This window comes from Rissa tridactyla, chromosome 5 (genome assembly GCF_028500815.1).
Source record: "Rissa tridactyla isolate bRisTri1 chromosome 5, bRisTri1.patW.cur.20221130, whole genome shotgun sequence".
NCBI classification, from domain to species: Eukaryota; Metazoa; Chordata; class Aves; order Charadriiformes; family Laridae; genus Rissa; species Rissa tridactyla.
In genome coordinates this window covers 60211415-60224216 of record NC_071470.1, presented here as the reverse complement: position 1 = coordinate 60224216, position 12802 = coordinate 60211415, and the positions used below count along the sequence as shown (strand labels likewise).

The 12802-nt window shown below is 43.5% G+C and overlaps 1 protein-coding gene across 2 annotated transcripts in view; it reads right to left on the bottom strand.

Moving 5' to 3' along the window:
• Window positions 1–12802, bottom strand: part of TECRL (trans-2,3-enoyl-CoA reductase like) — a 72223-nt gene that overhangs the window by 15612 nt on the left and 43809 nt on the right. The gene's annotated exons all lie outside the window — the stretch shown is intronic.

Sequence of the window (12802 nt, the reverse complement as noted above, 5' to 3'; positions counted from 1 at the left end):
GAAAATAGCTGTATCAGAGTAGGAAATTTTACCAATACAGGTATGCGAAAAAGAATACCCTTATCCACAACACCTATTCATCCTTCAAATGTCATTTTGTCTTCATTTTGAGGACCTAAATGACACATAGGTTTTTTTCTGTTGTCTCTTTAGCAAAGGAATAAAATTAATCTAGGAAATACAAGAGAGGTTTCTGTGCAGAACATTAACCCAGTCGGGAAGGCTTCATGGAAGGTGATCAAAATCACAGTCATCTCCTCATTATACTTTTGGCTGTGTCATCTGATGCCTACTTGGAATCTAAATAACACTGAAAATCAAGGCCCAAAAGCTGAAGGCAGCTTGTTTTCTGCCAGTGTTTTTTGCAATTAAGTGATAATATCAGCCAAAAGCCAACCAAGCACGACAGAAACAAACATAGATTTGAATCTTGGTTGCTAGCAGAATCATCTGGAAGGGAGGGATCATTGCTTGAAATTTGGTGGCGGGTGGAAGAGCAAGACCTGCCTGTCTGGTGTATGGCACTTGGAGCCTTTGTTCAGTGACTGAGTGGGACTCCTCCCTGTGCAGGCATCAGCAGAAGTAGCCTGCGGTTGGCAGGCTGGCCAAGTAAGTTACCCTGTAAAACAGAAATAAATAATTTCGTCTCCCCAGTGTCACTCCTGCTAGCCACAGAGAGCCGAGAAGAGATACGGGGGTAGGGAGAGAAGGCAGAGTGTAGTGCTGCCATGAGCCACCCTCAGTTTTAGGTTCTGGCTTTGTTTGGTACAGCCTGTGTTACCTTTTGTCAGGGCACACTCTAAAGCTACAAACAGCTGGAGGAAGTAAAATGTGGTTAGAGTGATGTGATTTGATCATCTGTCCCCACTGGAACGAATCTCAGAATAAAATGGAAATAGTGTAGTCCTATGTGTTTACGAGGGCCAGCAACTGGCAAATCATAACTCAAATGAATAGTATTGCTTAAGGGATACAGATTCATAACTAATGGGCCATTTAGCTTTAAGGTAGCTGTTTGTACTGCTACAGAATTGTAATGGATTGTGGCTTAAGGAAGCAACACTGAATTTAGACTGCCTTTCTCTACAGGAGTATTTGGTAGGAAGTCCGACCCCCAGTGGGCTGTTCTTCTGATCAATCTTCAGAAGAGCTTTGAAACAGAAAGGTTTTCCTGCAGAAATATTCTGCAATTAGGTGTCTCTCATTTGGGACCCCCAGTACTACCGTTTCTTTTTCTCTATTACAGAGGGAAACTTATTGAAATTTCAGACTTTCGTAGCAGGACTGTCTCCAAAAGTAACAAACTTAAGTGTTCTCTACCAGGAAAATGTCAAATTCTCTTTTGTTCCACGTGACACCATGATTTCTGTGCTCTATTTAGACTCTGCATGGTCCCAAGAGCGGGTGCATATGTGTGTATGAAAACATTTAATCGAGGAGTCTCTAAGAGCCCACGTTGTTGTGGAACACAGCACAGCCGAGAGCTTATTAGAGTTTTGTCCTAATAGCAGTTGGATGTGTCTATTCCTAACTGTGAGCCCATCCTGTTAGGCACTCTGCAAACATTAATAGTCTCCACCATTGAAACCTAATACGCTAAATATAGACAATGGTGGTATAGGAGACAGAGGTGCAGATAATATGGTGCGGGCAAGTCAGTGTAAGAGCTTGGAATGAGCTAGTTTCTTCAGTGTAGTTTTTCCTCTCGTCTATGAGTTACACCACAAAATACACCCCTAACTGCCAGCTTTTATCATCTGTTTGGCATGAGCATATTACAAAGCTGCCAGGAAAAGTTTGGCAGGATTTAGCACCCAGTTGGGGTTACTTGTCACAGCACCAAGTGTTCCCCCCTTACCCCCTGGCTGATTTCATGTGCTGAAAGTTCAGGATTTAGTAAAAAAATCCAGTCTCTATTTAACAGACAAAGCTACCAGCCACATGATACCTGAATTCCTGTGACTGGGTGAGGAGGTGTTTTTGATGTAGGAATGGTGATGCAAAGCCTCCCATCAGTGCAATTCAGAGAAGCAGCTGAGAGCACCAACAGCAGCTCTTGAGTTGGGGTTTGTGGAGGTGAGCAGCATCAGCATACTCAGGGGGCTTTACAGGCGGGGGACAAGGTCCCAACTTAGCTGTGTGTCAGTCGTATCCAACACAAAGCATTAATCGACCATGCAGAGGCAGGCAGTCCGAGGTCAACTGTGAGATTTTTCAATCAAAGTAGGTATTATCTGGCAGGTAGGACTGTATTTGCCTTATTTGCCATAACTGCGTCACACTGACGGAACATAGTTAAGATCAGCAGTATTCTGTGTTAGAGAATGAGGTTCAATTTCCTGCAGTGTTTTGAGGGGTTCTTTTTAACATTTTGTGTGAGTTTCAGTCTGTTTTCCTCTGTTGCGTCTCCCATGCTGCAACCTCTGCTCTCTTTCTCTGGCCCACTGATTTTAAATTCATCAGAAATTAAAAGTGAGTTCCAGAAAGGCAGACAGAGAAACTACTAAAAATCCCACAAGTTCGAGCAGGTGGAAGGGAAAGTAATTTTAAATTAACACAAAATCACAATCGGTTCTAACCATTGGCAATCAAAGGCAAGCACCATTCTTTTACTATTGATTCTCAATGAATATATGCGATTAAGCCTACCTAGTATTTTCATGCTTATCCTATAGTTGACTAATTGCTGAGCTTGGGGAGTTATTAGTTGTGTTAAGGATCACTTCAACCTATCATTTTTACAGATGCTCCAAAAAGCTACAAAATTGCTAAGATATTAGTTTCTGCTGACACATCCTGCAAAAATAATAATCAAATGTTAAACAAAGCCTTGAAAATAATAACATCATACCTTGTCATTTCTAGACAAAAGAAATATCATTTTGTAAAAACTAAAAAAGTGGTAATTTAAAAACACAGAGCATTTTTCTCCTGCAGAAATGTAAAGAAAATCCAATATTTAGAAGAAAATTACTTTTTCTTTACCATCTTGTGGGCCTGCCTAGATTATTTTGATCTATTTTGTGTAGCCAAATATGGTGTTCCATAATAAACAGAAAGATCTTTTCCTGGAGGAGCATTACATCTCTATTACAATGTGCATAGCTCAACAGAACTTAACTGTTGAGCTCATCATTAGTTCCCTGAAAAAAGAAAACAGGAAATTGCCCCTCTTTTCCAGATCCGTACACTCTATTTCATATCTTGCACAGTGTCCAGTTCTCTTACCTTCCTTCTCCCCTCTACAGTGTCTGGCATTATATACTCTATATAGCTACTATTCTCAGTGGCATAGAGAAAGTGCTGTTCTTGAATCCCAGAATCATAGAATTGCCTAGGTTGGAAGGGACCTTTCAATCTAGTCCAACCGTCAACCTAACACTGACAAAAAACATCATTAACCACATCTCTAAGCACCATGTCTACCCATCTTTTACATACCTCCAGGGATGGTGCCTCAACCACTTCCCTGGGCAGCCTGTTCCAATGCTTAATAACCCTTTCAGTGTAAAATTTTTTCCTATTATCCAGTCTAAACCTCCCCTAGTGCAGCTTGAGGCTGTTTCCTCTTGTTCTATCACCAGTTATTTGGGAGAAGGGACTGACCTCCACCTCCCTACAGCCTCCTTTCAGGTAGTTGTAAAAAGCGATAAGGTCTCCCCTCAGCCTCCTTTTCTCCAGGCTAAACAAACCCAGTTCCCTCAGCTGCTCCTCACAAGACTTGTTCTCCAGACCCCTCACCAGCTTCGCTGCCCTTCTCTGGACACCCTCCAGCACCTCAATGTCTTTTTTTTAGTGAGGCACCCAGAACTGCACACAGTATTCAGGGTGGCGCCTCACCAGTGCCAAGTACAGGGGGACAATCACTGCCCTAGTCCTGCTGGCCACGCTATTTCGGATACAGGCCAGGATGCTGTTGGCCTTCTTGGCCACCTGGGCACACTGCTGGCTCATATTCAGCCAACGGTTGACCAACACCCTCAGGTCCTTTTCTGCTGGGCACCTCTCCAGCCACTCTTAAATCAAGTGAATGAACCACTCTTGTATCAAACCTCTCCCAGGCATGAGCTCCATACAGGGTGCTAAACTCAAGCTTCTTTAACTGTCCTGGGGGACTCGATTCAGTAGTACCTAAACTGGAAACATCAACTATACAAACAACAGAATGGAGATCTGAAATATGTCAAAAGGGAGCCAATGTAGGAGTCTACATCATTGAAGAGACGATGAGACAAATGCGAAAACAGTACAGGATATCTTATTTGCAAACCAGCAAGGCATTTCATCTTGCATGAGCCAGCTTCTTTTATCTCTGTCCCGATATCGTGCCAGTAACACCTTGCTGAACTGAGTAACAACCAGGTCAGGAATCATAATCCCAGACCTTATGAGGCAGAGGGTACATTTAGGGAGATAGGAACACAGCAGAGGTGAAAGGAGCTCTTTAAAGTTATTTGAGGGAATGTGAGGTGAATTTTCTTGCTGGTAGGGGCAGCTGGCATAGTGCCCGACACCATCCCAACAGGTCTGCTACAGGGAATGGAAAGGTTTTTGATGTGAGTTTATAGTACCATGTGTACTGGTTGGGAGAAGGCAGAAAAGGACAAAAGGAAGCTATAAACAGAGAGGGTGGAATGTAGGGAGTCTGAAAAAAGTCCAACAGAATCTTTTTAGATGAACAGCCCACGGATTAGCAATCTTCACACGAGGGCATCAGCTAATTCCTCTCTATAATGTTTATGACATGCCCTTTCTGTAATACCACAAAACACACCCTGTCTTGTATCATGTTGCCTTTTGGCATAGTCTCACATTATCTCATTTATGACAAGCTGCAGAGCAGAGCTGAGGAAAGGCCATACAGCCTTTTCCATACTAATCCCTTCCCGCAGCTCTTTCCATGCCATGTAGGGGCAGCTTCCCAGTTCACCAGTGCTGGTCACGATGTTTTCTCTTCCACTGACAACAGGATGTCTGGGTTCAAGCAGGGGAAGCGGGTGGCATGGTATGAGGATAATACCTGCAGCCAGGACAATGACTTTGGGTCATTGCCTGAAACTCTGGGCACAGAAAGAGATACAAAATAGCTCAAGCGTGTCCTGGGTAACTTTGATGGAAAAGCAGCTGCAGTATATAAATTATCTAATGGACAGAACTTAGTTTCTCTGATAAATATGAGCCAAAGGCACTAGTTGCAGGTCTGAGCCAGGGTCAGACTGAGATGGTACCTACCGCATAAAGAGGAGGATCTACTGCTGTCAGACAGACAGACCATTACTACGTGAGAGTTTACAGAGAACAGCTGGGATTTCTGAGAAACCCCAGAGAAACAAGCAGTTGAACCTCCCCAAGTCCCCAAATCACATTAAACTTAGCATCTAACTACTTTAGACTTGTTTTACAATGCCAGCCCTAAGTACTCTTAAGCTAATGATCATTAAGAAATTTTATTAATTTCTGGACTAATTTCTACTTCATATGCTTTGCTACCTCAATAAAGGCCATATAGTTACCTGGGGACGATAATGGCATAATTTTAGCAGCATCTCTATATCTTCACCTTTTTAAAATTTTTGTATTTTCATGTTTGCAAAAAATCTGCAGCAGCAGCAGTTTTGCATCAGGTAGTACAATTCTTAAGGGCTGCTAGAATATTCAATGTTTTTTGTTCAAATTCTCATGGAACTGTCTAATCTATTTTACAAACTTAAATAGCGCACGCAGGGGCACCTGAAACTTCCCTTGTCTGGGCAGATTTTGCAGTAACTCGGTGTCTAAGAATGTTTCAGGCTGTAGCTCAGTATTTACTGCAAATATCAGAGATAGGGATGGATTTGCTGTAGGATTTTATAGGCAAATTGCAGCTGACTCAGGCCAGCTTTAGGAGCTGGGGACTGAACAGTGACGGATGCTGTTTCTCCCTGAGCCAGACCTGTCCTCCGTCTGTAGGAAATGGAGGTGACATCCCAGTTTCCTCCTGTCTCTTCTAAAACAGCTGTCTGAAACCACTGGTTCGGCGTCAGACCACTTCATTCACCATCAGGATTCTTCCCTGAGAGCACAAGCCTTTACATGTTTTTTTCTCAAAATGGAAAATTACTGCAAATTAACAGTATTACACACACACATATATGCATGTTATATATGTTTGTACCTACACATATTCAGTGAAGCACTCAAGTTATGTTTGTAACCAAACACCAACGTGAGTTCAGATTTGCTGCCAAATCTTTACAGGGCTTTGACAGCATTTTGAAATCTGGCATATAATGTGTATCATTTTAAAATTTGTATCTGTCGTCTGCTATGTAGATACCTAAATGAAATAGTGCTTTCTAACACCTGGCTATTAGTAATAGTCTCAGCTAGCTCTTCTACAGTGCTTTTCATCTAGAAGCTGCAAAGCACTTTGCAAAGAGGAAAATACTGTTGTTTTCTTGCCGATGATCTGGAAACTAAGATACAGAGTAGTTCAGTGACTTGTTGAGGTCACCACACAAGGTGGGCACAGACTGACAAAGGGGTACCTGGTCCTTCCAAACACTGGTTCACTCTCTGGTTCGCTCTCTTCTTTGTGCTCTCCTTACCCCCTGGTATGGGGTTGGGCAAAAATTCCCCATACAAAATAATTTTGCCAGGCTTACGCATTCTGGAGGAACTAAAACTTCTCAAATTTGCATAGATTGACAAATTGTCAACCTCCCCAGTTACTCTGAATACAAATAGGAAAGAGTCTGCACTTATCACCATCATACATCAAGTAGCTCTTTGTTCCTTAAGTAGCAGGAATGGTTTTAGCATAAAGTTGTGTATAACTGAAAGAAACAGCTTGTTCTGTTTATGCTTCCTGAATTCCCTCTACCTTCTTTTTGCGTTTGAAGTGGTAAAAACTCAAGGGTATTACTATAAAGACTTATGTATAGGTTCTTCAGCCTGTACTGTGCTCAACAGCAACCAAAACGTTCACCCCTCAGAATTAATTTTCCTAGTAGCTCCCCAACTCCCTTTTGGCACCTGAAAATTTCACGTGCTGGCAGGGTTCATTGTGAGCTTGTGGCATTTGTTGCTGAGACCAAGAGAAATGATTGCAACGCTTCTTGCCTTATTAGAAGCAGCATCTGAGGAATCCCAATCAGCCAGCTGGGCAGTTTCAGAGGTCTCCTCTTCACTTATCAGTTGGCTTCATGCTGCCACTGGGCAGTAAAAAAGAGCCAAAAGCATATGTGGCCCAAGGAAAGGCACAAACAGTATAAAACCATGGCAAGAAATCGGGCAAATGCAAGCTGTTCTCTCCTGATAACCCCAGAGGTTGAAAACTATTAGACTTAATTAAATGAAAAATAAGTCCAATCTTGTGTGTAGTTTGCCTTTGTGAAAGGTTACAATGTTTTGAATGTTCATAGCATTTGACTGGGATCAGCTCAAGACTTGGCCAGCTGTACCAAGGTAGAGCAGCACTTTCTGTGTGTTCAAGCAGAAACCTCTGCCAAGTACAAACTGCTAGCTGTAAAATGGAGGTGCTTTGCATTACAAACAATTGTAGTTGGAAAACAGACTGTAGAGGAAATAGTGGCTTCTTTTTTTCCTGGAGATCATCGTCTGCGATCAAATTATCTATTGATCCAGGAGGTTTAGCAATGAAAAACCATTTGGGGAATTCTCTCTCTTTGGCACTTTCTTATAGTGATTCTTAAGCCGCCTAAAGATTTACACAGAATCGCACTGTTGTGGTTTAACCCCAGCCAGCAGCTAGGACCATGCACTTGCTTGCTCACGCCTCCAGGTTGGGATGGGGAGAGAATCAGAAGAGTAAAAGTGAAAGAACTCGTGCGTTGAGAAAATGACAGTGTAATAGGTAAAGCAAAAGCTGCTCAGAAAGCAAAGCAAAACAAGGAATTCTTTCACCCATTGGCAGGCAGGTGTTCAGCCATCTCCAGGAAAGCAGGGCTCCATCGCGCGTAATGGTTATTTGGGAAGACAAACGCCATAACTCTGAACATCCCCCCTTTTCTTCTTTCCCCGGCTTTATATAACGAGCGTGATGTCATATGGTATGGAATATCCCTTTGGTCAGTTGGCGTCAGCTGTCCCAGCTATGTCTCCTCCCCACTCGTTGCCTACTCGCTGGCAGGGTGGTGTGAGGATCAAAGGCCTTGACTGCTTAGCAGCAACCAAAAACACCGGCGTGCTATCAACACTACTTCTCATCCCAAATCGAAAGCATAGCACTACACCAGTTGCTAGCAAGTTAACTCTATCCCATCTGAAACCATGACACACACATTCTGTTTACTTGGCAATGCTGCTAAGTTTTCCAGGTAACCACAATTCCCTGAAAGTGTAATTCAATTTCTAGGGTCTTGTCCCACAACTAACTCTGTTTGAATGGGCCACAAAATATGCAAGCTCTGATATGTATCTGCTGACAAATATATTCAGTGACATTCTCCACTGATACATCCTCAGCTCTTTCTCTTACCTTGATCTCAAGTTCCTTCCGAAGCAATGATCATATGAGTTTTCTTACATTTATCTTCTTCACACTGGTCCACTAGTTTGCTGGGACTCCCAGCCCTACCACTCCTTCAAATTCCTCAGATTCTGTCTTTTTTCTTCTATTATAATTGTCTGTACTTCTACATCCCATTGAAAGGTTATAAGCCTTTATTAAAGTCTATTCTTTCATTTCCAGTTGAGGGAAAACATTGTAAGTTGTTCCCCATGGGAAGCCCAAAGCTGACCTCAGGGTAGAGAAGGTGGAGAAAGTGAATCTGCAGCAGTTTGGGTGCCTCTTTCTGAAACCCATCAATACTCATAAATCTCTTTGCATCGTACTCGTCCCACTGACTTCATGTGATTGTTCCACATTTACAGGACCAACTGAGCGAGCTCTGCCAGCCCCAGTCAGAGCAAACTGCTCCTCCCCTATTCACCACCCACCCACACCTACAGGAGAGAAAAACTTTGGTAAACGTGCACTGTGCGAGTAAGCGGAGAGAACCACACTGACCAAAACACTGCCTTCCTCCCGAGGGAACAGGCGCACCTCATTATTCAGTACACCATGCACTTCCCCACTGCGTACACCTGCTATACATAACCACAGACCTTCAAAGATACACTCTTGGTTTCTTGCTCATTTTCCACAATGTCTAACTCGGTGATAATTTTGCTTGCCAGCCAGAAGGGAACAGACCAATTAGTGAAAGCGTAGATTTTCAGATTTCAAAGATGTTCTAAGTTTTAAATAAGTATTAGTCTCTACGTTTCTAAATTGAGCTGAATCTTTTTTTCATTGAAAAATTTGAAATTAGTCCAGAAAAGTGATGTATGATATAATCTTAAACCTATTAAATACACTTCCATTTTTCAGCCAGCTCTGTTTTACACCAGCAGAAGTCTATTGAAGTGGTAACTCAGATCAGTGAGAATCAACGGTTTTCTCTGTGTGATTATTTGTATCGCAGAGCTGTGTGGAATCAGAGTCATACAGGGAGGGTGAGTGGGGGGGACTGTACCAACACAACTCAAAAAAATGCACAAACTAAGGAACTATAATCTAAGCAAATGGTGGAGTTCTGCTGCCAGCCTCAGTATTTTAAGGCTTTCAGGAGTCAAAGTATTTAAGCAATCCCTAATTTTAAATCACAGTTACAAAAAATATTTACTGAAGTACTCTATTTCGGGGTTAATCACAGACTTGGAGGTAAAATTTATTTTTCACAGTTCTATGCTGTTTTTTCTCAGTTCTATTTTGATCCTTCTGGTAGCCTGCCTGGGTAGCAACTAGACAACAGAAGCTGATAAATCAGAAATTGCAATCACTGCTCAAACGAGGAAAGCTTTAATGGAAGTCTCAATTTGAGCAGAAAGAATGGTTTTCTTTTTCCTTTTGACTACAGCAGCAGTATGCATTCTTAGCAGCAAAATGCGAGCCATGTTTTAAAAAGTCACATGCCGCATTGCAATATGTAAAAAGAGATCCCTGTCAAACATGCTTAGGCCCAAAATTGGACAGACATTAAAAATAAAACCCATCTTTCCAGTGGTGGGAATTTCGAATACCCCTGGGGGTACAGTCTTTGCAAGAGACATATAGAAAAGATCTGTAAACTCAGGTCCTGTTAGTATCTCTGCAGCATCAGTCACCAAACCTCAACTATCCCTTCCAGGTAGAGTAAAGGGCTTGATAAATCTTGTGCAGAAGTAAATTATGTGTTTCGGATAATATTTGTTTTATAAAAGGAAGGCAGAGTAGAGAGAGAGTTCTAACAATATCCATGATACTGAGATACAGGTTTTGTTTTTTCCCTGAATTTCTTTCTGAAGATGAGTCTTGAGGGCCTCCATTCTTCTAAAAGAGCCAGCTGAGGTTGGATTTCTACCCACATTATCCCAGGAAAGGGCCTCATTCTCATAAGAGATTGACAAGTTATTGCTCCAGTAGAGGAGAACTGCAGATCCCTCACCCCAGTTTGTCCTCCCTCAGAGCAACCCAGCCTCTAGAACTTGCTGAGAGAGAGATTGACCGCTGGAATCACATCCTACCTCCTGAGACAGGCCCAACAGGAAGAGAAGATACATAATACGGAGGATTCCCTACCCTCTCTCCACCTGACTGAACATAGTAACCTGAAGGAGAGGGGGCAATGGCGACAAGCTCCTGCCTGGTGCAGCAGGCACCTCTCCTCAGCAGCAGCCCTACCTTCCCCTTGCATAACAGGTACGAGGCTCTGTAAGTGGAACCTAACAGTAATGAGGATGATGGTTCGTCTAGCTTGGAAGTGTCGCTGAGGTTAAGTTGGCCTATGCCCTGCATCAAAACTACTCCCACAAAGATAAAAAGACAGGTTATTGCCATAGGTGACTCCCTTCTGAAGGGAACGGAAGGCCCGATATGCAGACCAGACCCACGTCTTAGGGAAGTCTGCTGCCTCCCTGGGGCCCGGGTTAAAGATGTGGCGAGAAAGCTTCCCACCCTGGTACGTCCAGATCATTATCCATTATTGATTTTTCAGATAGGCAGCAATGAAATTGCAACAAGAAATCTGAAGGCAATCAAGAGAGACTTCAGGGCCTTGGGACGACTGGTTAAGGGATCAGGAGCACAGGTAGTGTTCTCCTCTCTCCCTCCCGTTGCAGGGAATGATGAGGAAGAAACAGGAAGACCCAACAGATCAATACCTGGCTCCAAGGCTGGTGTCACTGGCAGGACTTTGGTTTTTTTGATGATGGGTCAGTTTACACGACACCAGGCCCGCGAGCAACAGACAGCGTACACCTGTCTCAAAGGGGGAAAAAGATTTTTCCACAGGAGTTGGCAGGGCTCATCAAAAGGGCTTTAAACTAGATTTGAAGGAGGAAAGGGATAAACCCAGGCTTACTAGAGACAAGCCTGGGGCAGCACATCAATGATTGTGGGATGGCATGCTATTGAGGTCCTTTGTTCTACCAGCCCAGTGAAGGCAGGGGATAGAGTGTCATGCGATAGCAAAGACACAAGGGATATTGATGGGCTAGAAATAGTCAGGAATAGTCAGGTAGGAATTAGGGTTTCACCCCTAAAAAGGTGGTGGGATCAGTAGCACAACTGAAGTGCATCTACACCAATGCACACAGCGTGGGCAACAAACAGGAGGAGCTCGAAGCCATAGTGCAACAGGAAAACTGTGATATAGTCGCCATCATAGAAACATAGTGGGATGATATGCACAACTGGAGTGCTGCATTGGATGGCTATATACTCTTCAGAAGGGATAGGCCAGGAAGGAGAGGTGGTGGGGCAGCCCTGTTTGTTAGAGAATGTTTTGATTGTCTTGAGCTTAATGATGGTAGCAATAGGGTTGAGTGTTTATGGGTAAGAATCAGGGGCAAGGCCATCCCCCTGTGCTGAAAGATCAGATAGTGGGGAAGAAGACTGGCCTGGCTAAACCGAGAGCTTTGGCTGGACCTCAGGAGCAAAAGGAAAGTTTGTGTCCTGTGGAAGAAGGGGCAGGCCACTCAGGAAGACTACAAAGATTTTGTGAGGCTATGTAGGGAGAAAATTAGAAGCCCAACTAGAACTTAATCTGGCTACTGCCATAAAAGACAATAAAAATGATTCTATAAATACATTAACAACAAAAGAAGGGCTAGGGAGAATCTCCATCCTTTATTGGATGCAGGGAAACATAATGACCAAGGCTGAGGTACTTAATGCCTTCTTTGCCTCAGTCTTTAAGAGTAAGACCAGTTGTTGTCTGGGTACCCATCCCCCTGATCTGGACGACAGAGATGCGGAGCAGAATGAACCTCACATAATCCAAGAGGAAATGTTTAGTGAGCTACTACACCACTTACACGCACACAAGTCTATGGGGCCAGAGGGGATCCACCCAAGGGTACTGAGGGAGGTGGCGCATGTGCTCACCGAGCCACTTGCCATCATTTATGAGCAGTCCCAGCAAACTGGGAAGAACCCAGTTGACTGTAAGTTAGCAAATGTGGTGCCCATCCACAAGAAGGGTCGGAAGGAGGATCCGGGGAATTACAGGCCTGTCAGTCTGACCTTGGTGCCGGGGAAGGTTATGGAGCAGATCGTCTTGAGGGCCATCACGTGGTACATACAGGACAACCAGGAGATCGGGCACAGTCAGCATGGGTTCATGAAAGGCAAGTCCTGCTTGACTAACCTGATCTCCTTCTATGACAAGGTGACCCGCTTAGCGAACAAGGGAAAGGCTGGGGATGTTTTCTACCTAGACTTTAGTAAAGCTTTTGACCCAATTCCCACACCATTCTCCTGGAGAAACTGACTGTTCAT